At 46.4% G+C, this 21,774-nt stretch overlaps 2 long non-coding RNA genes across 4 annotated transcripts; one reads left to right on the forward strand and one right to left on the reverse strand.

Moving 5' to 3' along the window:
* Positions 1-8,470: 8,470 nt before the first annotated feature.
* Positions 8,471-14,537, reverse strand: LOC134970136 (uncharacterized). Of its 3 annotated transcripts, XR_010189687.1 has the most exons (4): positions 14,457-14,537; positions 13,389-13,455; positions 10,011-10,064; positions 8,471-9,256 (listed from the first exon to the last, which is right to left on the reverse strand). It is a non-coding gene; the product is annotated as an uncharacterized LOC134970136 (long non-coding RNA). The 3 variants fall into 3 exon arrangements; XR_010189688.1 differs by lacking the exon at positions 13,389-13,455; XR_010189689.1 differs by lacking the exon at positions 10,011-10,064.
* On the forward strand, positions 9,180-14,588 carry LOC134969389 (uncharacterized). Its single transcript, XR_010189469.1, has 3 exons — positions 9,180-9,218; positions 10,049-10,088; positions 14,507-14,588. It is a non-coding gene; the product is annotated as an uncharacterized LOC134969389 (long non-coding RNA).
* The last annotated feature ends 7,186 nt before the right edge of the window (positions 14,589-21,774 follow it).

Below are 21,774 nucleotides of genomic sequence, written 5' to 3' on the forward strand. Positions count from 1 at the left end.
AGTACAGGGAGATTGTGACAGTAAGGGTCCCTACACATTTTACGATGCGCCGGCGAGGTGCCCGACAGCCGATACGGCCGACGAGCGACCCGGCGGCGGGGGGGGCAGTGACGTTTCTTCACTCCCCCCGTCACGCGGCTGCATTGAAGTGCAGGCAAATATGGACGAGATCGTCCATATTGGCCTGCATGCACAGCCGACGGGAGACCAGCGATGAACGAGCGCGGGGACGCGCATCGTTCATCGCTGGAGTCTCCACACTGAAAGATATGAATGAAAATTGGCCAGTGTGTAGGGCCTATAACACCTATCAGCACAGACGTGTACTGATACATCTGAGAGGCGTGTCATGAAAATGACTTACATCCAAATGTAAATGAGCCCCAAAGTTAGTAAGATCTACTTGTTGAAGAAAAGACTCTTATATTTTGCAGGATTTGTTCGTGTATTGGGGGTAATTCCAAGTTGATCGCAGCAGGAATTTTGTTAGCAGTTGGGCAAAACCATGTGCACTGCAGGGGAGGCAGATATAACATGTGCAGAAAGAGTTAGATTTGGGTGTGGTGTATTCAATCATACTGGCTGCTCTATTTTTACACTGCAAATTAGATTGCAGATTGAATACACCCCACCCAAATCTAACTCTCTCAGCACATGTTATATCTGCCTCCCCTACAGTGCACAGTGGCCCTCATTCCGAGTTGTTCACTCGGTAATTTTCTTCGCATCGCAGCGATTTTCCGCTAATTGCGCATGCGCAATGTTCGCACTGCGACTGCGCCAAGTAAATTTGCTAAGAAGTTTGGTATTTTACTCACGCCATTACGAGGTTTTTTCTTCGTTCTGGTGATCGTAATGTGATTGACAGGAAGTGGGTGTTTCTGGGCGGAAACTGGCCGTTTTATGGGAGTGTGTGAAAAAACGCTGCCGTTTCTGGGAAAAACGCGGGAGTGGCTGGAGAAACGGGGGTGTGCCTGGGCGAACGCTGGGTGTGTTTGTGACGTCAAACCAGGAACGAAACTGACTGAACTGATCGCAGTGGCAGAGTAAGTCTCGAGCTACTCAGAAACTGCAAAGAAATTTCTAATCGCAATTTAGAGAATCTTTCGTTCGCAATTTTGCTAAGCTAAGATTCACTCCCAGTAGGCGGTGGCTTAGCGTGTGCAATGCTGCTAAAAGCAGCTTGCGAGCGAACAACTCGGAATGAGGGCCCTGGTTTTGCCCAACTGCTATCAAAATTTCTGCTGCGATCAACTTGGAATTATCCCCATTGTGTTTTACAAGTGGTTCCATATACTGTAAGTGACCACAAGAAACTTTTAAAATGCATGTAGCCATAGGGATCATTGTGCCTTATAACCAATACAGGAAAATGGCGCTGATGATACCATTTAAATGTATGTATCTATGATTTCTTTTTTTTCAGGGAGATTGAGGGACCATTCAGGGAGTGAGGGAGATTGCTACTATTTCAGGGAGTCTCCTGCAGAATGAGGGAGGGTAGGCAACTATGGGGAAGAGGGGGTTTGGAGGGTTGTCAGAAGAACTTTCCTGGCTGTCAGGGATCTGCATTCAGTGATCTGGAACATGCAGGCAGTGTGGTGGCCACCCCTTCCCTTTCCTCAGTCCTTTCCTTCTACCCACGGAGGTCCAGCCTGTCAATCACATAGAAGCTCCGCCCCTCCAGGCTGGAACAAGGAGCTGTTTTGCTGCTGCCCTCTTGGTGAGAATTAATGTGTGTATAGTGTGTGTGTGTGTGTGTGTGTGTGTGTGTTTGTGTATATATATCTTTGTATACAGTATGTGTGAGTATATGTGTGTGTTTATGTATGTCTGTGTGTATATGTGTATGTCTGTGTGTGTGTATTTGTTTGTGTGTGTTTGTATATATCTGTGTATACTGTATTTGTGTGTTTATGTATGTCTGTGCCTAAATGTGTGTGAATGTATGTATGTATGTATGTATGTGTGGTGGTGGGTGGGGCGCCGTGACATGACCCTGCACCGGGTGTCATGTCTCCATGCTACGCCTCTGACCAGAAGGTCCCTCTGCCTCCCTGCTCCCTCCCCTCAGTGTTGCCATGATGTTAATCGGTCAGCACGGCAGGACCCCCCACCAGACAATGGCAGCCGCTAGGAAAGTGTAAAACAACCCTCCAAGCCACCCCCAGACCCCCCCCCACCCCCCCCCACCCCCCCCCCCACCCCATGTACTTGGCAGCTGTCTTGGGGTAAAAAGTAACATTGCGATTACCGATCTTCCTGACCGATGTTCCGATGTTTGAGAAAAATTATATTTATTTATTTATTTATTTATTTTTACTAAAATCATTTTTGTTAAGGTTAAATTCATGTTCTTCACCTAATTCACTCATAAAAAACCCAGAAATTTCACAGCGGATTCTTTGGGGAAAAATTGTCAGTTAAGTGGTGGGCTTGACAAAGGAGGTTGCATCCCCGAAACGTTTCCCTAATACAAACCTTTTGCTTATTCAAGTCTCCAAGTGCCGTTCCTCTATAGGATGGGTATGCATGCAGTTTTCTGAACAGGACACTGGAGCAGCTACTTGTGTTTGGTTGGATTGCCAACAGACTTGGATTGGAGATATATATATATATATAGAGAGAGAGAGAGAGATTCAAAAGTCTCAGTACGCCCTTTTGTTTCAAAAACTATGCAGGAAATGGGAAAACTGAATACTCCAGTAAGGTATGGGTGAGGTGAGCTATCTTTTAGGGTATGTACCGAACATGGAGGCCATCTTGAATCTAAGTCAGTTTTCCCATTTTCTGCACAGTTTTTGAAACAAAAGGGTGTACTGCGACTTTTGAATCACATATATTACAAAAGATCTCCCCTATTGCGCTGTGATAGTAGCTGTACCTCTAGATCAGGGGTGGGCAATTATTTCAGCTGAGGGGCCACTTGACATTTCCTGTCAGTATCCGAGGGCCACATACAAAATAGCAGCTCGCCCCACTTGCCAAAAATATAGGGACGTGGCTTCATGTGGAAGGGGTGTGGGCAAAAAATAATACAGATTCATATTAGGCTGCACAATAGTCTCCATTATTCAAATTGCGCCACTTACACACATTACACCAGGTAGAGCTCCTTTTACACACATTGCGGCAGGTAGAGAGCCTTTTTACACATTAACATTTTATTTAGGATAATTATTGTGCAGCAAGCAAATTATCCAGTGTCTTATGGCCCCTGGGGAAAGGGTGGCACGGTGACAGAACACGGTGGGGGTGACACGGTGACAGAACACGGTGGGGGTGACACGATGACAGAACACGGTGGGGGTGACAGAACACGGGGGGTGTGACACAGTGACAGAACACGGTGGGGGTGACACGGTGACAGAACATGGGGGGTGTGACACGGTGACAGAACACGGGGAGAGGGGGTGACAGAACACGGGTGTGTGACACGGTGACAGAACACGGTGGGGGTGACAGAACACGGAGAGGGGGGGGTGACAGTGACAGAACACGGGTGTGTGACACAGTGACAGAAAACGGTGGGGGTGACACAGTGACAGAACACGGGGAGGGGGGGTGACAGTGACAGAACACGGATGTGTGATACGGTGACAGAACACGGGGGGGTGACACAGTGAAAGAACACGGGGAGGGGGGTGACAGTGACAGAACACGGGGAGGTGACACAGTGACAGAACACGGGGGGGGTGACACAGTGGCAGAACACGGGGAGGTGACACAGTGACAGAACACGGGGGGTGTGACATAGTGACAGAACACGGGGGGGTGACAGTGACAGAACACGGGGGGGAGTGACAGTGACAGAATACGGGGGGGGTGGCAGTGACAGAACACGGGGGGGTGACAGTGACAGAACATGGGGGGGGTGACAGTGACAGAACACGGGGGGGTGACAGTGACAGAACACGGGGGGGTGACATAGTGACAGAACACGGGGGGGTGACAGTGACAGAACACGGGGGGGGTGACACAGTGACAGAACACGGGGGGTGTGACACAGTGACAGAACACGAGGAGGTGACACAGTGACAGAACACGAGGAGGTGACACAGTGACATAACACGAGGAGGTGACACAGTGACAGAACACGGGGGGTGTGACATAGTGACAGAACACGGGGGGTGTGACATAGTGACAGAACACGGGGGGGTGACAGTGACAGAACACGGCGGGGGTGACACAGTGACAGAACACGGGGGGGGGTGACACAGTGACAGAACACGGGGGGTGACAGTGACAGAACACGGGGGGGGGTGACACAGTGACAGAACACGGGGGGGGTTGACACAGTGACAGAACACGGGGGGGTGACAGTGACAGAACACGGGGAGGGGACACAGTGACAGAACACGGGGGGGTGACACAGTGACAGAACACAGGGAGGTGACACAGTGACAGAACACGGGGAGTTGACACAGTGACAGAACACGGGGGGGTGACAGTGACAGAACACGGGGGGGTGACAGTGACAGAACACGGGGGGGATGACAGTGACAGAACATGGGGGGGGGTGACATAGTGACAGAACACGGGGGGGTGACAGTGACAGAACACGGGGGGGTGACATAGTGACAGAACACGGGGGGCTGACAGTGACAGAACACGGGGAGGGGACACAGTGACAGAACACGGGGGGGGGTGACACAGTGACAGAACACGGGGGGGGTGACACAGTGACAGAACACGGGGAGGTGACACAGTGACAGAACACGGGGGGGTGACAGTGACAGAACACGGGGGGGTGACAGTGACAGAACACGGGGGGGTGACAGTGACAGAACACGGGGGGGGTGACAGTGACAGAACACGGGGGGGTGTGACATAGTGACAGAACACGGGGGGGTGACAGTGACAGAACACGGGGGGGTGACATAGTGACAGAACACGGGGGGGTGACAGTGACAGAACACGGGGGTGTGTGACATAGTGACAGAACACGGGGGGGTGACACAGTGACAGAACACGGGGGGTGACATAGTGACAAAACACGGGGAGGTGACACAGTGACAGAACACGGGGGGGTGACATAGTGACAGAACATGGGGGTGACATTGTGACAGAACACGGGAGGGGTTGGTACAGTGAGAGCTAAAGATCTCTCCCCCAAACCTAAAAACAGTCTGACGCCACTGCCCGCACACACAAATATACGCACACTATCACACACACACACACACAAATATACGCACACTATCACACACACACACACACACTTTCTTTTCACTTTTCTCATTAACTTACTGATCTGGCTGGCAGTGGCAGGAAGGATGGATCTGTAGCAGTCTGGCTCTTGTCCCGTGTAGCCCCGCCCACTCACCGGCACTTAGCCCCGCCCCCTTCTCGGCTGAACACAGCCGTTGTCACTGGGGACTCTGGAGGAGGCTGCTACAACGCAGCAGCAGGAGCAGCAGGGGAGAGAGGTGCTGCTGGCAGCTTGGAGGTACTGCAGTGCAGAGCAATGACAAGCAGCTCAGCCGGTCGGGCCGCTTGTCATTGCTCGCTGGTGGGAGGCAGAGGGCTGGGCAGGATCGGTTTGCGGGCCGCATCCGGCCCGCGGGCTGTATTTTGCCCACCCCTACTCTAGATGAACCTCCTGTTAGAAAGGTTCCCAAACAGAATGAATACTGAGGGCGCTGAGTGTGAGACTTCCCAATATAAACAGTAAAAGTATTCAATACAATATTCCTTTAAGTTACTATAGACTTCACTTTCACATAAAAGATGTATTCACAATAAAATGGATAAAAAGCAATGGCATCAGTTCACATCCACATATACAGTACATAATAGGTGATTCACATCAGTGAAAGAGAGTTCATCCACATGAAATACACTAGATTCCTTTAGTGGAGTTTGATGTTAGTAAGATGCAGATGTTGCATAAGCCAGAAATATTCAACGCGTTTCATCACTAAGGACTTCTTCAGGGGTTAAGCGATCTGGATAGCAAATAAAATGATTTAAGAAAAAACCCATACCTATGGATGCGTATCGGGACATATAAATTATTCATTCAGGCTTAGATACATACCAGGTGCCAGTGATTATTCATACATAAATTCAATTGCTGTATCAAGCATATACAATATCCGCTGCACTACTTTAACAATTAATCTACCTGCAGTCATTTAATGATACCTTCTACCACTATCTACTCCAGCAGCGGAAGGATTCATGGTCATGCTGGGTGATGTGTGCTATGCTGGGTCAGATATAGCCATGCTCATCCATCCCCATGGATGGTGTGACTAGTAAGTCTGTGCATGCCATATACTTCTATGGAGTGAACGCCGGCTGCAACTCCAAGGAAGCAGCAGCTATGTTTACTACAACTGAACTTTCCTAGTGATTCTATTGCGTTTCAGTACTCTTCTCAAGTCTATCCACGGACTTTTACAAAACTCTGCCCCTCATCAGGGTATCCAGATATCCTTGTTCTTTCATTCTCAATAGTCTAGGTTCATGAGTAGAAGCATTATCAAGGACCCAAGCTTTCTCCGTTCTCCAGCTGTTAAAGCTAAAGAGTCATGATACAACTCTACAAAACCCCAGTGACATGACAACCTTTACATATTGGGATTAGAAGTGTGATCCTGCACTGATCAGATCATCTCTCTAAGACCAAGGAGCTACCGCCTGTAAAAGGAAGAATTTGGGTGCACTGTCACTCAAGTACCAAGGACCCGCCAAGATCAGGTACACCCAGCTCCCTGACTGGGGACAAATCTAAAACCAAGGACATTTGGGAGTGCCATCTTGGTAAATAAGTCCCACACACAGGGCAGCAGAGAGCCTGGCTTGGCCCAGGTATTTTTCAGAGTGTGGCCTACTATAATTACAGGGGGCGTGGCCATGCACCCTTGGAAGAAAATACAGAAAAAAAATTGTATTTTAAGCGCCTCCCTTGCCACACTGCTGCCCAGCACACAGCAGTGTGTGCTGGGCTAAGGAGAAAAGCTGCAACTGCTGCTGCCAGGTAAGGAGAAGGGACCTGGTCCCCCATTGGGTCCCTCCAGCAGACCAAGGCCCTGGGTAATTATTACCCTCCTCCACTCCCTCTCGGCACCACTGCCCACACAATAGGGTCTATTCATGAAGCAGTGAAACGTGTGCAGAAGTGAGCGAGTGGAGAAGTCGCTGATGGCAACCAATCAGCTGCTAAGTATAATTTTATAGAATGTTACCTCAACACTGATTGGTTGCCATGGGCTACTTCTCCACTGGCTCACTTCTCCATACTTTTCACTGCTTCATAAATAGACCCCTATATAATCTACCTTAAAACAGATAAACAGTTCAACCAGACGTGTCCCACTGCATTCAGCTGTACTGCCTCCTTACCAGGATGCCAAAACCTCAGATTGTGAAAAGTTAAAAGAAAGATTGGCACCTGCAATCCTGCATCAGCAACCACTTACCGGCAGGTTCATTTTGTTATTGCGTTTACCATAAAGATTGAAAGTACCCCCTGACTGGAATTGCATAGTCCTGGGATGGTAAGACGTTTGGGGGGTATTCAGACCCGGCCGCAATAGCGGCCCACAGAGCATTGCAGCAGCCACACAGCGGCTGCATGGCCATACACATTGCAATCGCATCCCCGATGGGTGTCTGATGCCAGATACGTATGCAGATCTCTGCATACATATCTGGCTGCGTGTGCAGTGGCGCTGAGAGAGGGGGGGAGAGGTTACAGATTACCCGGGCCCAGCTCTGATGGAGGGGCCAAGGTCTGATGGAGGGGCCCAGTGAGTGTCCAGTGGGGGCCCGGGCCCCCTTACCTGGCAACAGCAGCTACAGCTCTTCTCCTCAGCCCAGCACATTCTGATGTGTATTGGGCTGCAGTGTGGCCATGGAGGTGCTTAAAATACCATTTTGTTTCAGTATTCAGTATCCATGCCTCCTTGATTAGGCCATGCCCCCTGAAAAGTACCTGGGCCCAGCCAGGCTCTCTACTGCCCTGTGCACATGCAGAGATCTGCGTTTATCTCTGAATAACCCCCTTATGTTTTGTGACTTCTATGTAGAGTGTTCCTCACTGCAATAGTGGAGCCATCTTCACTCATTGTCAACATCCCTAAAAGCAAGAAATGCAACTTGGATTTTTAATTAGTCCTATCTTTGAACAGTCTATCATTGAGTATCCCAAGCACTCAGTCCTACAGTACTTAACCAAAGTTGTTCAATGTTTAAGAGGACAGTACTATCCACCATATACCACCCATTATTTACCTGGTTGATAAGCCAATGTTTACATGATCAATACTATTTACCAGCCCATCAAAATGACGGAACAACATAACAGTAATGTCAGTGCTGAGTACACCCAAACAGAGCACACTTGAATTGCTCCATCGGGCACCATATAGTGGCCATCGGCACACAACACACTTGAATTACCCCATAGAGGAGAGGAGCAGAGTTAGACTTTTATTATACAATATAATTACTTTTCAACGCATCATGGTTGCACAAATGTATTACATTTTATTGGATGAAATTAGATTTTATGTATTTATTTTACTATTCATACAATAAAGGTAATCGTTTTTTACCAAGTAAGTTGACGCATGCACACTTACACTACACGTCAACTTATTGTTAAGAGTAATTCTTTAGGGATCCAGGAAAGCTATTTTACAGAGCAGCTATCATTGCACTGGAGTAATACTTAGTACATAGTTTGTCACTGAATAGCTCAGCAATGTAAAAATGTATTTTCTGCTTATTTTCTTCACATTTAGTATAATGAATAAACCATTCTTGCTCTTCCTCCCATCTCTCTCTACCACTTAGCCTCTCATCTCTCACTTTATCACCCTCTTCCTCCCAGCTATCTCTGTCTTTCCCTTCTCCTTACTGTCTCTCATCACTCCATCTCTCTACCTCTTCTTTTCCTCTCTCCTTCACTTCCTCACATCTCTCTTTGTCCCTTCTGGTTCAGGACCTTCCCTTCCAACGGGGAACGCCCATTCTGGGGGGTGAAGTGTGGCTAAGTCCGGGCATCAGACACTCTTAACATTTTTTGAGGGAGATGGGGTGGAAGGCTCCATCTCTAACTGTGCAACTTTTAGATAGATATATACGTCTGTTATAGACTAGATACAAAAGACTTTGCATCTTTATAAAAACATCCTGGAAAAGTTACAAGATGTTCTTTATGTTTTGTAGATGAACATTATCTGATCCCATTACTCTCTCGGAATACAGTAAGTCTGATTGGATGTATGACTTTGTTCTCTTTTTCCTGTTGGTATAAATAAAGTTTGGTTAAAAAAATCCACAAGTTCACAAATATGTGTTTTGATATTTCTTACTTGCACATTGATTAGTGGTGTGAAATACAAGGGCTGTAAAGATATCACAGGTCATCTGAGAGAGAGGGTCAATCACATCTTTTGCAAAAAATGTTACAGCTCCTAGACTAGTCATTTCAAAACTTGGCCTTCAAGGCACCCTAACAGTCCAGGTTTTAAAGAAATCCATGACTCAGCACAGATAGTTAAATCAAATTGATTGACATACTAATTAAGTCACCTGTGGCCAAGCTTGGATATTCTTAAAACCTGGTCAGTTAGGGTACCTTGAGGACCTAGGGGAGATGTACTAAGCAGTGATAAAAGTGGAGACGTGAGCCAGTGGAGAAGTTGCCCATGGCAACCAATAAGCATTGACATATCATTTATAATTTGAATACTATAAAAGTATACAGAGCAGCTGATTGGTTGCCATGGGACACTTCTCCACTCTTTTCACCGCTTAGAACATGACCCTCCTAGTTTGGGAACCTCTGCCTTAGAGACTAGTGATAGTTATGTAACCCTCTCCAACGCGTATCTACCTTAGATACCAGAGTTACTAATTATTACCAATAGCAGTGCCTCCACCCAAGCTAATTTTATCGGTTAGATATAGTTGGGCTAACTTGGGAAAGCCCTTAGGAAATGTTTCCCTTTACCCTGACAATGATCTTAAATGGTCAGTGGGCTATATACACCTACCCAATGTGATTCCAGTATTGGTCTTCCGTGTTTTCCAGATCCTCTTCTGACTCTCTTTTCCAGGAATCCAGAATAAAGGTAAGTGTTATCTTATAATAAATACCCTACCCCTTATTAGTGAATAACTATGTCACTTTTATTATAATATTATATTAAGTTCTAACGATAATGGTATATATGAAGACTCAATATTTTTCCTTCCCATATTCTATACAATTAAATTGCATGCATCACAAAAAACTTAAACACCCCCTCTGTGAAGGAAAAGTACAGAGGTAGTCGCTGTGCTTATCTTAAATAATATTAGTATAATAGTCTAGAATAATATACCGTTGGTGCACTTGTTGGGGCCCATGAGACATTGATTTCTCAAATGTAGGTAGATTGGGTTAGACTTCTTAACTCAGCTTCCTGGATTGAAGGGATCATGTAATACTTCTCTAGCAGGTAATGTTACTTTACTGTCCATAGTCTAGGAAGCGGGAAGTCCGGTTAAATATATTAGTAGTCCTATTAATAGGATAGAAGTCTGATCCCACTTTTCCACGGTTCCACCGCTGCAACGAGCACCCTATTCACAGGCTACCCAGTGCTACTCCCTGCTTATCAGTCAGTAGGGAATATATTATCATGGCAATAGGTTCCATAAACTCGGCTAGATTTATGTATATCTCCTGGAGGTTAAAGTCTTGACATTTCTCTTGAGTGTGCCTTCGTTATCCCTGCTAATGTAGTATGTCAATTGTTAATTCCTCAATTAATAGATCCCTGCAGAATGGATAACTTATGCAGACAATGGGAAAATGAGGTTATTCTAATGTAGGTATAAGGCACCGACTCCTCTGCAAACTGCTTGTTATAAATAATTCATTATCTATGAATAAAGCTTGGAATGGGGAATCCTTTGAATCGCTGTATTTACTCCGGGAGCTATAAAGGAGGGGCTGTCGCCAGTTATTCACAGTCATAGCAGCAACCTTCTCCCTTTTTAGCCATTTGGAGGTGAACGTTGTAATGCGCTTCTCAATATATACAGTAAAGTTGATACTTTAGCATAGTCACACTACTAGGGTATATCTGTATATAATCTCTCCAGTACACGCTCCTTGCCACTGTCTCTATCATAAAAGTGCTACTTATGCTCCTGAAATCCTCCCCCGACTGGCAGGCACTGAACTCATAATGCCGGAAATGGTGTCCCTGAAGCTCTCTAACTGTCCTCCTCTAATGAGCTTCCTCCATTCGCTTGATGAACCCCGACATCACCCTCTAAGCAGCTTTACCTTTCTGGAGTTATACGACAGCTCTACCGCTACTCTCAGATATTCTGCTTACCGAGATAGTCCGCAGCGGGAGCTGAAGTGCAGGCGGCTGTGCTGAAATGCAGGCGGCTGTGCGCTCAGGTGAATGGCGGGGTAAGTTGTCGGGCGCTCCGGTGAATGGCTGGGTGAGGGGTTGGCTATAATCCTCCTACACTCGTCACTCTGCGTCCCGTGGTATACGCTCCGGTCCTCCTCCGGATCATTAGCCCCTTCTGGTCTGATAGCTTGCTCCGGCCGAGAATAGATTTCTCCTCACAGTCGGTGCGGCTTCTCCTCCGTCCGTCTCCGGTGCTTCCCCGCTCCTGTCTGCGACACCAACCGTCGTCCTCCTCTCTCTCCCCTCGCGCTCTCCCTTCTCCTTGCACGAGGTAATTCTCGAAGTCTCTCTCAAGCCCTGCGTGCCCTGATATTCATAGAAAAGTCCTGCGGTCCATATTAGTTCTTTTAGGTTTAATACACCCTGTACCCCAGCCTCATTATACCATTAATATCAATACAGATATATATATATATTATATTTTCAGACTGGCATATTTTACATAGTAATTTAATTTATATCAATTAATCATGGGTACATGTATTTATTTTATATCTCATGTTCTCTGTCAATATTAGTATAGAGGCTACAGTTACATGAGCTTTATTTGCATTAATACAAAATGCAATGCAAGTGGGTAACATTACTAAAGCTACCTGAAGGCCTCCTTTCCCAGACTGTTCCTAAATGTGTCTTTTTAAAGCATAACTGTCACAAAGAGCCAAGGCATCTTTACCAGACCAATTAACTTCACATGCGTGGCACTTAGTGAGGAAAACCGTTAACTCCATTACTAAAATGAACTTCATCAGGCGCTGGGCACAAATCACTCTCCACTGGGTTTGCCTTTGTTCCAAGCAAGTCACTGGCAGTCTTTACTTCAGCTACAAAAATCAACATTTGTTTTTTTTTTTTCTTTGTAACTTCCCGGAGGCCATCGAGCTGAAGTTAATGACAGGCTAAAAAGTATTAGTTACTCAACAGCTGGCAGACAACACTTCCCTGTAGTTTTATGTCACAGCATATGCCAGCCACTCAGAACATGTTATAATTCATACTCGATCTCCTACCACAAAAGCAGATGGGTTGAAGTATTGTTATTCTCACTCTAGTTCCCAGCCCTTGAGGGATCACTAAATAAAATCAAAGCAGATGGGCTATTACAGACTCATTTGTGCTTGTTACAATGTAATGCACCCGGATATCAAACTGCATAAAGCAAAACAAAGATTAGGCTTAGTGGGTAACGTGTACGTCAGGGTGGTATGAATGGGAGAAGCCAAAGTAGGCCTATTTATCACAGCATTATGTCTTTGAAAAGAGTTATTCTTCATTTGCTGGTTATATGATCCTTGTACGCTGCTTGGTGAGCATTGAAGCCTAACAAGTGTCTGCCTGTGTGCAAATGGAAGATGTCATATCCTACTTAGAGGCAAATTAAACACTGGAATGGGGAGCTGGTGAATTGGCAAGAGTGAACCCATGCCTGCTTATCAGTTGTGCTGCCAAATAACAAATCATTCTGCGGGCTGAAGTGTGAAGACACATCGAGGTTTGTGCATTTAGTTCAGATGGTTCCAGGTAAATTCTTCAATCAGTACGATAAAAAATAGGAACAAATGCACTCACTTTACTTAAATATTAGGATCAAAATAACATGACAAGTGAGTTGGTGACAAAAATGTACCCAGGGAGAAACTGCTCAATGCACACAATCATTCTCCTACGCATGGAATGTTGCAATGCATTGCATTAGTACAGAGGGCAAATTGCCTCAACCTTTATCTAGTCAGACCCTATTAAAGAATGGCAACCAATCAGCATTGACGTAACATTTATAATTTGCATACTGTAAAAGTGTACAGAGCAGCTGATTGGTTACCATGGGCAACTTCTCCACTGGCTTACTTCTCCACTTTTATCACTGCTTAGTACATGTCCCCTTATTCTTTTCAAATACACATGTGACAAACCAGGTAAGTATCGGGTTTGGACGGATATGATGATTGGTTGAGTTACCTTTTTATTCCTGCCGCCTGGACCTTTAGCAGTATAGAACTTTGCTGAGAGGTGTGTCGGACAACTCCTAAGAAATAACCGTTGCCTTTAGTTGCTTAGAATTAATTTCAATTTATTGATATAGCAATGGTGCTTAAGAAATTCCTGGTAAGTTAAATAAGTATTAATTCGATAAACCATCACAATACGGTTTCATTGTCAACAGAATAATTAACTTTACAGTTAGTAACCGTGTTTATTACACTACTCCGTGCTGTCAATTCCGCCTGTAAATAAATGGATACCCAACTTTCTCTAATAACATGCCGGTTATAAGTGAATACAAGCATAAAACATTTGGTAAAACTCTAACAGACCAGTATTGCTGGTTAAATGTACGTACTACAACTTTGTAAGATTAGTACATGTATCACATCCCCGGTACTCCCCAAGTCTGACTTCAATATGCAGTTCAATTGGGTACTACTTTTATCATGTTAATTGAACTTGTCCTTAACGATGGACGAATACAGTTACCACTCTAATATGGGTGACGTCCCTCAGTGGATCTATCACAATTAATTCCCGTCCAAGCTATAGTCTCTCGTTCAGAATTTACTGTTGAGATCTGTAAAACGCCCTGTTACTCTAATGACTGTGAGTGCCTTAATGAAGGTATTTATTAGTCACTCCATTACCAAGTCACTGGTATTCCTCTCTCACTGGGTGGACATGCACATCTATGTAACTTGACGGATTCAGTTCATTCTCCTGACTTTAGGACGTATTACACTGACTCCCTCTCTTTGTTGTTAGCATAGTAGGGTAGCAGAGGCTTGATTCCTGACGGAAATGTGATAGCTCTTAACTGCGATACGATCTTCTCTCCTATCGATGCTTACTAGTTGTGTCGATTGCTGCCTCCGGACTACTATATGAACGTGTTGAATCAATGCTGAATTACACTGCAGTGTGTCTTTTACTACTTTTCAGTCTGTTTAATAAGTGCACTTATTGCTATTTGCAGGTAGCTTGACTCTCTGTGTGGTGTGCCTGCGTGGAGTTGTAGGATTAATAAAGTTAAGGTACCTTTCCTATACTCTCAGCTGTGGCTGACTCTTTGTTTCTTTTTATTATAGATGGCTCCGCCTCCCTGGCCGTCACTCACCAACAGGCCGCTCCTCTCCTCTCCCTCCGGATCTCTGCGTCACTGCCAGCCGCCTCAGCTCAGCTCCTCACCACCGCCGCTGGAGGCTTGCGTCCCGGGTCCCGCCGGCGTGGATTTTCCGCTCACTGCTGCCGAGGGAGAGTTCACATCGCTACTGCTGCTGGGTGCCAAACACCGGGTGAGAGTCGCTGATCGCGAAGGGAGACCAAACCCTGTCCTCAAGCTCCGTAGCCTTACAGCGCTTCCCCTGCTTCGTTAGCTCCGACCCTCTCTCTTCCGTTGCTCAACTGCCAACTGACCAGTCCTCACTCCCCTTCACCTCCTTTCCCCGAGTCCCCGTATCCTTCCGCCGGGACCCAACAGTTTTATTCTCATGCAGGGCCAGTCTCTCTCCATATCCCCCATGTGCGGGTCCCCCCAGACTATTGTTCATGCAGCACAGATTTTTAGATACAATAAATTCAATACAATAAATACAATAAATTTAGATACAATAAATTCACTGCCCAGTGGGTGACAACAATACCACTATATTTACTACCGTGGTGCACAATTATCATCTTCACGGCAGTGGGGCACCACACACAGATCTTAAGGGGAGATGTCTCAACCTTTTAAAGAAGACAAGTAGAGAAGTTGCCAATAGCAACAGATTCTAGCTATCGTTTATCAAGTACATTTCTATAAACTTAAAGCTGATTCCCTATAGATTGTAAGCTTGCGAGCAGGGCCTTCCTACTAGTGATGAGCGGGTTCGGTTTTACTCGGTTTTACTCGGTTCTCAAAACGGCATCTTATTGGCTCACGGATGTCACGTGTTTTGGATAGCCCATAAGATTCGGTTTTGAGACCCGAGTAAAACCGAGTAAAACCGAACCCGCTCATCACTACTTCCTACCTCTATGTCTGTTTTTACCCAGTTTTTTTCTATTACTGTTGTTCTAATTGTAAAGCACAATGGAATATGCTGCGCTATATAAGAAACTGTTAATAAATAAATTGGTTGATGTTCAAAGCCACAATTCGCTGCATTTAACTGCATGGGGCGGGGCTACACATCATCGTGGCCTTGCCCCTGCTGTTTGAAGCTGCAATTCGCAGAACATTACAATAGGGGCTGGGCTACAATTAGGTGATTCAATTTGATTCTTGTTGTACAACCTCAGTGCCACCCACAAGATGGGAAATTGTAGAGCATGTTGGAGATGGGCCAACTCTGTTGGGAGCTTGGGTGATCCCTCCTATGTTCAGGACATTTGGCAAGTATGCCTGCACACAGGGCGATACAGCCAAAATTGTAACTTGTAGCACTCCCCCCCCCCCCCAAAAAAAAAATTAAATTGTAAGCCATGCCAACACTGTGTAATGACCCTGCCCAAAGCCTTCCAATGAATTACTCACTGTCTAATTGACTATTGCTAATTGCTAATGCTAGTGTGTTCCCCGGCATACTGGCATCATACTTACTGATGTTCTGCTGCTCTCACACATTCTGCATCATAATCACACTCACTGATGGTCTGCTGCTCTCACACATTCTGCATCATAATCACACTCACTGATGTTCTGCTGCTCTCAAACATTCTGCATCATGATCACACTCACTGATGGTCTGCTGCTCTCACACATTCTGCATCATGATCACACTCACTGATGGTCTGCTGCTCTCACACATTCTGCATCATGATCACACTCACTGATGGTCTGCTGCTCTCACACATTCTGCACCATGATCACACTCACTGATGTTCTGCTGCTCTCAAACATTCTGCATCATGATCACACTCACTGATGTTCTGCTGCTCTCACACACATTCTGCATCATAATCACACTCACTGATGTTCTGCTGCTCTCAAACATTCTGCATCATGATCACACTCACTGATTGTCTGCTGCTCTTACACACATTCTGCATCATGATCACACTCACTGATGTTCTGCTGGTCTCAAACATTCTGCACCATGATCACACTCACTGATGTTCTGCTGCTCTCACACACATTCTGCATCATAATCACACTCACTGATGTTCTGCTGCTCTCAAACATTCTGCATCATGATCACACTCACTGATGTTCTGCTGCTCTCACACACATTCTGCATCATAATCACACTCACTGATGTTCTGCTGCTCTCAAACATTCTGCATCATGATCACACTCACTGATGTTCTGCTGCTCTCAAACATTCTGCATCATGATCACACTCACTGATGTTCTGCTGCTATCAAACATTATGCATCATGATCACACTCACTGATGGTCTGCTGCTCTCACACACATTCTGCATCATGATCACACTCACTGATGTTCTGCTGCTCTCACACATTCTGCATCATGATCACACTCACTGATGTTCTGCTGCTCTCAAACATTCTGCATCATGATCACACTCACTGATGGTCTGCTGCTCTCACACACATTCTGCATCATAATCACACTCACTGATGTTCTGCTGCTCTCAAACATTCTGCATCATGATCACACTCACTGATTGTCTGCTGCTCTTACACACATTCTGCATCATGATCACACTCACTGATGTTCTGCTGCTCTCAAACATTCTGCACCATGATCACACTCACTGATGTTCTGCTGCTCTCACACACATTCTGCATCATGATCACACTCACTGATGTTCTGCTGCTCTCAAACATTCTGCATCATGATCACACTCACTGATTGTCTGCTGCTCTTACACACATTCTGCATCATGATCACACTCACTGATGTTCTGCTGCTCTCAAACATTCTGCATCATGATCACACTCACTGATTGTCTGCTGCTCTTACACACTCTGCATCATAATCACACTCACTGATGTTCTGCTGCTCTCAAACATTCTGCATCATGATCACACTCACTGATGTTCTGCTGCTCTCAAACATTCTGCATCATGATCACACTCACTGATGTTCTGCTGCTATCAAACATTATGCATCATGATCACACTCACTGATGGTCTGCTGCTCTCACACACATTCTGCATCATGATCACACTCACTGATGTTCTGCTGCTCTCACACATTCTGCATCATGATCACACTCACTGATGTTCTGCTGCTCTCAAACATTCTGCATCATGATCACACTCACTGATGGTCTGCTGCTCTCACACACATTCTGCATCATAATCACACTCACTGATGTTCTGCTGCTCTCAAACATTCTGCATCATGATCACACTCACTGATTGTCTGCTGCTCTTACACACATTCTGCATCATGATCACACTCACTGATGTTCTGCTGCTCTCAAACATTCTGCACCATGATCACACTCACTGATGTTCTGCTGCTCTCACACACATTCTGCATCATGATCACACTCACTGATGTTCTGCTGCTCTCAAACATTCTGCATCATGATCACACTCACTGATTGTCTGCTGCTCTTACACACATTCTGCATCATGATCACACTCACTGATGTTCTGCTGCTCTCAAACATTCTGCACCATGATCACACTCACTGATGTTCTGCTGCTCTCACACACATTCTGCATCATAATCACACTCACTGATGTTCTGCTGCTCTCAAACATTCTGCATCATGATCACACTCACTGATTGTCTGCTGCTCTCACACATTCTGCATCATGATCACACTCACTGATTGTCTGCTGCTCTTACACACATTCTGCATCATGATCACACTCACTGATGTTCTGCTGCTCTCAAACATTCTGCACCATGATCACACTCACTGATGTTCTGCTGCTCTCACACACATTCAGCATCATAATCACACTCACTGATGTTCTGCTGCTCTCACACACATTCTGCATCATAATCACACTCACTGATGTTCTGCTGCTCTCAAACATTCTGCATCATGATCACACTCACTGATTGTCTGCTGCTCTTACACACATTCTGCATCATGATCACACTCACTGATGTTCTGCTGCTCTCAAACATTCTGCATCATGATCACACTCACTGATGTTCTGCTGCTCTCAAACATTCTGCATCATGATCACACTCACTGATGTTCTGCTGCTCTCACACATTCTGCATCATGATCACACTCACTGATGTTCTGCTGCTCTCAAACATTCTGCATCATGATCACACTCACTGATGGTCTGCTGCTCTCACACACATTCTGCATCATAATCACACTCACTGATGTTCTGCTGCTCTCAAACATTCTGCATCATGATCACACTCACTGATGTTCTGCTGCTCTCACACACATTCTGCATCATGATCACACTCACTGATGTTCTGCTGCTCTCACACATTCTGCATCATGATCACACTCACTGATGTTCTGCTGCTCTCACACATTCTGCATCATGATCACACTCACTGATGTTCTGCTGCTCTCACACATTCTGCATCATGATCACACTCACTGATGTTCTGCTGCTCTCTCACATTCTGCATCAGGATCACACTCACTGATGTTCTGCTGCTCTCTCGCATTCTGCATCATGATCACACTCACTGATGGTCTGCTGCTCTCACACATTCTGCATCATGATCACACTCACTGATGGTCTGGTGCTCTCACACATTCTGCATCATGATCACACTCACTGATGGTCTGCTGCTCTCTCACATTCTGCATCATGATCACACTCACTGATGTTCTGCTGCTCTCACACATTCTGCATCATGATCACACTCACTGATGGTCTGGTGCTCTCACACATTCTGCATCATGATCACACTCACTGATGGTCTGCTGCTCTCTCACATTCTGAATCATGGTCACAATCACTGATGATCTGCTGCTCTCACACATTCTGCATCATGATCACACTCATTGGTGATCTGCTGCTCTCACACATTCTGCATCATGATCACACTCACTGATGTTCTGCTGCTCTCACACATTCTGCATCATGATCACACTCACTGATGGTCTGCTGCTCTCACACATTCTGCATCATGATCACACTCACTGATGTTCTGCTGCTCTCACACATTCTGCATCATGATCACACTCACTGATGGTCTGGTGCTCTCACACATTCTGCATCATGATCACACTCACTGATGTTCTGCTGCTCTCACACATTCTGCATCATGATGACACTCACTGATGTTCTGCTGCTCTCACACATTCTGCATCATGATCACACTCACCGATTGAATGATGTCTAGTGCTGGTGCAGCTCCTCTACTCCTGTGTTGACTTGAGAGGTAATCTGCTTGTTTTCTATATGTGCTCTCACACATTCTGCATCACTGATGATCTGCTGCTCTCACACATTCTGCATCATGATCACACTCACTGATGTTCTTTTGCTCTCTCACATTCTGCATAATGATCACACTCACCGATTGAATGATGTCTAGTGCTGGTGCAGCTCCTCTACTCCTGTGTTGACTTGAGTGGTAATCTGCTTGTTTTCTATATGTTTTCTATATGTGCTCTCACACATTCTGCATCTGTGAGAGGCGCGGCTGCGGTGTGGTGGTGCCTGCTGCCGTGCAGGTGTAAATTCGGTACTCACCAGGCGCCGCTCTCTCTCACCTTCAGGTACCGGAACCTTCAACGGACCTGGCAATCTTCAATCGGATCCGGACACGGCGATTCCCTCTCGGAGCTGACCGACGACAGAGCTGAGGAGAGAATAGTTTACCTTAAAGGGGGTATCGACCCTTCTTCCACTGGAACAGGGGATACCCCAGGGGTGACCGCGACCTTCACCGGTTGGGTAAAAGGTCATCACCGGCACAAAGCCTCAGCCACCCAGATTTCACACACTCGCGCTCTCGCACGTAGTGTGATGAAAAGGATTCTCACGTCCGTGAGCAATCCCGACTCCGGCGCTCGGGGACAGACAAGGGACAAACGTACACGGATGCTACTCACCGTCACAAGTCTTGCACTCCGATCTTCTCCACTTACAGGTCCCTGTAAGGAGGCAAAGAGAAACAGCCGTGCAGGGCCAAGAACTACCCTAGTGTGCGTCCGCTACACTAGCTACATAAACAGAGCCCTCAAACTAGCTCGTGTGGGTGGTGCGACACAACTATGCACAACTTAAACAACGCATACACTTTGCCCTGCACGGTAACAACATACATCACAATATCGGAATACAAGATCACACGGTGCTGTCCCTTTAAATCCCTCCCGCTGGAAAGGGGGTGGGCGCCGCACGGCCTACCCACCTCCTGTACCTTCCCTTATGTGGGCCCCAGGCCTGCCTACCTAAATACCTCAGGGTGGCCTGGGCCTAGCGCCCAGTGCCACCTTTATTCACCTCGGGGGTCTTATTCACTGGGCCTAGCGCCCCCTAGCTGCACACAGGCCGGAGGCCTGATTTCGCCCACGGGCCTAGCGCCCGCCTAACTTGTTGCCCTTTTGGTGACCTGGGCCTTGTGCCCAGGGTCACCTTATATTATTATTCTTATTACATTTTATTTATAGGGCGCTACAAGTGTTTCGCAGCGCCGTACAAAGGACAGTACAGGGAGACAAAACTTAGCATAACAATAAATAACAAAAATGGAGTGCAGGTAACAAAGAGCAACACAATTCTCAAAACATAATACAGCTTAGATGTAAGTAGCGAAGGAGTAATCATTGTACTACTTGGGGCTGGCGGCCAAAGATAGAGATGAGCCTTTACCAGCAGGAGAGAAAGCAGGTAAAGATGGTCGCTGAGTGAAATGTGTCAAGAAGAGGGTTTAGACAAGAGGAAAGAGGGCCCTGCTCTGAAGAGCTAACAATCTAGTGGGGAGGGGCAACAGACAGATGACATGAGGTGCAAGCAGGTAAGCCTGATGGTGGTATGCGAGCAAAGCAGAGATGTCCAAGGCATGGGGCAGGGGGATGGAGGAGCAACCTAAGGACTAGGTTATGCATTGGAGGGGTACGCTTTGATGAATAGGTGGGTTTTCAATGCCCGTTTGAAGCTTTGCAAGGTCGGGGAGAGTCTAATTGAGCGGGGGAGCGCATTCCAATGAAGGGGTGCAGCACGGGCAAAATCCTGAACTCGTGCATGGGAAGCAGTGACCATATATACCTACTGCCCAGAATACACTAGGGCCTAACGCCCTCTAATGCCCCACAGGCCTATTGCCTGATCTGCCCCTCGGGCCTAATGCCCGCCTACGGCGCCGTCGGGGTGGCTTGGGCCTAACCCCCAAACCACCGACTATGAAGATGACCCCCCAACCTCCTATCTGCGCAACAGGCCTAGTGCCTGAATTGTGCCCCCGGGCCTAATGCCCGTCCCTGGTGGTCGAGGGAGGAAAAGGGAGTGGGTGAAGTTG

The sequence above is a fragment of the Pseudophryne corroboree genome, chromosome 11, assembly GCF_028390025.1.
Source record: "Pseudophryne corroboree isolate aPseCor3 chromosome 11, aPseCor3.hap2, whole genome shotgun sequence".
NCBI lineage: Eukaryota > Metazoa > Chordata > Amphibia > Anura > Myobatrachidae > Pseudophryne > Pseudophryne corroboree.